At 42.6% G+C, this 4,501-nt stretch overlaps 1 pseudogene; it reads left to right on the forward strand.

Moving 5' to 3' along the window:
- The first annotated feature begins 1,679 nt into the window (after window positions 1–1,679).
- Window positions 1,680–2,241, forward strand: LOC149148667 (pyrophosphate-energized vacuolar membrane proton pump 1 pseudogene; annotated as a pseudogene).
- Window positions 2,242–4,501: the final 2,260 nt, after the last annotated feature.

The raw sequence follows: 4,501 nt of genomic DNA on the forward strand, positions 1-4,501 counted from the left end.
CCTCACCCCTTTTCCATCATTTTTTCATGTCATTAAGCTTCTTTCCTCAAAACTGTGTTTTCTACAGGAAAGCTCTGAATTTCTACAGGAAACATCCTGTAGAACCTTTGGACGAGCCAAACCCAATTTCAAAAGTGAATCTGCTGGTGGAAGTCTATTGGTTAGGCCTGCAAGCACTTGTGTGTCCATCCCTTGCCTTCATCCATCATTTTTTCACCACCTTGTGCTTCTCATTGTGCTTCTACAGGATCTTCCTGTAGAAATTGTGGGAAACTAGGCATGCATTTCAAAAAGTGGTTTGGCAAGCATGGTAGCTTCCTCAAAGGTTCAAGAGTTCTCCTGCAGTCTTCCAACTCATCCTCCATCATCTCCATACCTGCATCACAAGCAAAATTCATTTTGTCATCCCATGCAAGCACATGCAAAAAGCCTTGAAGCAAAAATACCTAGAGCCAAATTTGTTTTTGCCATAACTTGAAAACCATGCATCCATTTGACAAACCATTTTATGGGGAATTGTACAAGGCCGATGGCAACATGCTTGAGCAGTTTCAGCCAATTCCGGTGCACGGTTTCCAAGGAATCAGCCTCCATCACCATTAGCCATTTTTGCATTTTCTCCATATCCGCGCATCCGTTTCAAAACCTGTTTCATGGGGAGATGCACATGGATGATAGTAGCCTACCCAAGCAGTTTCAGCCAATTCCGATGCACGGTTTCCGAGAAATCGAGCTCTGAAATCTTCAGCCATTTTCCAATTTTCTCAAAATCCGTGCATCCATTGATCACGAATTTGCTATGGGAGATGCATCATGATGGTAGGAACATGCCCACCAAGTTTCAGCTCAATCCGGTTTGCCGTTTGGGAGAAATGGAAAAAAGAAGTTCTGGTCCTGTGAAAATTCAATGGCAGCAGGTTCAGGATGCAGATCTGAACGTGGAAATGAATTCTTGTTGCATGCATCTGGCCAGAGGACACCTGCACAAGAAAACCAGCCATGGATTAGCAGCCCAGCCATCATGCAACCATAAAATCAAATGCATGCAGCAATGACAGCCCACAACAGCTCACGGCAGCCATTCAACTTCGAGGTACGTGACTTAACCTTGTTCCTCTGTTTGCGTAGATCTAATCTGAACATTGCATGAATGAATGAGATGGTTAGGATTAAAAAAATCGGTGGCCAGCTAACTGGCCACCCTCATCTAGTTCAACAACGCTTGGTGGGTGGATGAGACACGTGCGCTCAGCCATCTCAGGAAGGAAATTGAAAACGGGCAGTGGTGAACAGTTAAACTTCAGCGTGCTTGATGGTAAGTGATTACAGGCAGAGGACTACAGTTCATAGTTAAACACTGCAGTGGAGATAACCGTTTGCATGGCCAACACATGTCTCTGCCACCTCACTCCAAAAATCACGCAGAAATCTAAGCGCTCAGTTGTTGGTCAACTTGCACTTGCAACGTGATTCACTCGAAGTGTATTCAAATTCAGGTATTGCTTCCCTTTTTGCAAAGTTACGTACTCTGAAATGCGAGCTCATGCTGTGGAACTATTGTTTGTCTTGTCTCAAGATGGAGATAAACGAAAATTAGCAGAACATCTTGAAGAAAAATATATGAAATGGTTAGCAAAACTTATTTCAACATCTTCAAATGTGGTCTTGGCGGTTCTTCCATGGCTCTGTTTGGCAGCGTAGGTGGTGGTATTTGCACCAAAGCAGCAGATGTAGGTGCTGATCTTGTTGGCAAGGTTGAGAGGAACATTCCTGAAGACGATCCACGCAACCCAGCTGTCATTGCTGATAATGTTGGTGACAATGTTGGAGATATCGCTGGTATGGGATCAGATCTATTTGGGTCCTATGACTAAATCTTCCTGTGCAGCTCTGGTTGTTGCATCCATATCATCATTTGAAAACTCTCATGATCTTACTGCCATGTGTTATCCCTTGCTTATTAGTTCAATGGGTATCATTGCTTGCTTAATCACAACTTTGTTTGCAACTAACATATTTGAGATCAAGGCTGTGAAGGAAATTGAGCCTGCATTGAAAAAGCAACGTATTATCCCCATAGTAGTGATGACTATTGGCATTGCTGTTGTAAGCCTAGTTGCATTGCCTTCATCCTTCACTATCTTCAATTTTGGTGCCCAGAAGGTTGTAAAGAACTGGGAGCTTTTCTTCTGTGGTGCTATTGGTTTGTGGTCTGGCCCTGTTATTGGTTTACTGCACTAGTAATGCTTACAGCCCTGTCCAAGCGATTCATGCAGGACTGGAAGCAGCAACTAATGTTATATTTGGGTTGGCTGTGGGATACAAATCTGTTATTATATTTGCTATTGCAGTAAGCATTTTATGAAGCAAAGAAAGCTGCCGCAGTCGAAAAGTATTGTCATGTCAGGAACAGAAACGTGAATCAAGGATTAACCAATGGAAAAACAGTGATTCCCATCCAGCTTCGGCATGCAATATCTATTCTCGGGCAGTTCATTGAAGCTAGCAGACTGTTTCTACAGGAAGCTAGCAGACTGTTTCTACAGGAAGACAGAACAGTTTCTACAGGAAAGTGAAAAGAGGGAAGCCAAAGGAGAAATCGGCCAAGATGCTAGCCAAGGACGTCACCAGGGCCATCAAAGACAAGGGGAGAGATTTGGTTGCTCAGAGGATGAGCAACACTTTCAGTAGGGGGGTGATGATGAGCCCCAACAATGTACAATTATTTGGGCTCATTCAACTTCCTAATTTGACTTAATCCACCATTCTCATTTGTTTATTGCATGTTTTTGATTATTTTTATGTTAATAGAGTGAATTTGGTTAGTCATTATGCCAACAAGTCTAATGGGTGCTTTGTGTAGCCTTGTTGGTCAACTTGGAGACAAATTTGAAGGTCTTAATGAGCACTTGGCAGCCAAATTCGTGGGAGAACAAGCTAGAGGATTTGTAGGAAGGTGTCCCCCTCATTTATGGGCCCTTACCTCGAATTCTCCACCATCAGCTCGGAGTTCAAAAGCCACCAAATCAATGAGCTCAAGGGCAGCCAAGCAAGTCAAGTTGGACTGCTGTTAACTACAAGTCTTGGGCAGCCAAGTCCCTAACTTTTAGGAGGACTGTTGGGTCCTCAAATTGTATAAATAAGAAGGCTTGGGGCCTCATTTTGGTTAGCTAGTGGGTAGTCATTTTTGTAGCTAGTTAGTCATTTTGTTTTAGCCATTAGTTAGCTAGCTTGTAGTTCAATTTTTAGGCCATGGATTAGCTTTGCTTTTAGCTCATTCTCAAGCTCTCCTTATGGACAGTTTTGATGTACTTTTCATTCCTTGATTAATAAAGATGGATCCAGCTTTGCACCAGCTCTAAATCTTTCATGGGAAGCTGTAGCTCTTGGGGTTGGGCCCATCTCAAGCGCCCAGTACCTCCCTTGTGTATCTTTATGTGTTTGCTGCATTCTTGAAATAAAAATCTGCTCTTTAGATCTTGCTTTGTTATGGTAGTTGGTTTTGATGGGTAACGTAGCTTTTTATGCTTAGAATCGATTGGTAGGAGTTTGTTATGCATTTAGATCTTTTGGAATGCTCTTTCTCACGTGAAGTACATGGTTCTCTTTCCAAACAAAGCTGTTGTTCATTTATTTCATTGACAATTAGATTAAGTTAGCTAGGACTTGGTTTGTTTGCAAGAATTCATTGATTCGTTTAAATGAGCATTGTGCAGGGCATCTCTATCATCTTCATCACCTCCTCAAGTTCTATTTAACCTCTGTCTCACTCATTTACCCTCCAACTCTCTCATTTCCCACATAGCTCCATCTCCTTCAACTTTCGTTGGTTCCATCCTTCCAATCATCAAACCATTGCATGCACTCTTCCCTCATCTGATTTTCCAGCCTCTGAGCCATCACCAGCCTCATTCCTACCTTACACATCTCCCCCTACCATTCCATTACTCCTCCATCACTCCAAACACTCACGGTAGGTCATCCTATAGCCATTTGTAGAGATCCTGTAGAAGACTTACAGGACTTTCCTGTAGAAACCCCTGCAGACATCCTGTAGGAGGCCACTCACTCGGTTGCTGAGCCTCTGAACGTGAGGAACCTCTGTGGATGGATGCTAAGGATCCCTAGGGACCTCTCCCAACCTCCCCAACCTTTCCTATGCTTTCCTTCCTTCTCCATCCCATCTGCACAACCAAACCCTAATAAGCACAAAATCACAATCACTCCATCCACTTAAAGAAAAAATACAAAAACATGTCTTTTAAGATGCAAGTAGATTAGATTCATGCATTTTCACTGATTAGAGGTAATGACAGCATTGGTAGAAGTTTTATTCACATTCTTTGCATTGTAGAGGTTAGACTAGTCAAATTAGGGTTTCCTAGGTTTACATGCTTTGATTTGCTTTCAGTTCATTTTTGCCAAGTAGATTAGTTTTCTCTGAGCTAGCTTTCGTCCATCATTTAGCAAGCTTCTTCTGAGAGCCTATAGAAGTTGGCTT

The sequence above is a fragment of the Pinus tabuliformis genome, chromosome 9 (genome assembly GCF_031772625.1).
Source record: "Pinus tabuliformis cultivar Carrire ecotype Pingquan chromosome 9, CPIR1, whole genome shotgun sequence".
Lineage (NCBI taxonomy): Eukaryota > Viridiplantae > Streptophyta > Pinopsida > Pinales > Pinaceae > Pinus > Pinus tabuliformis.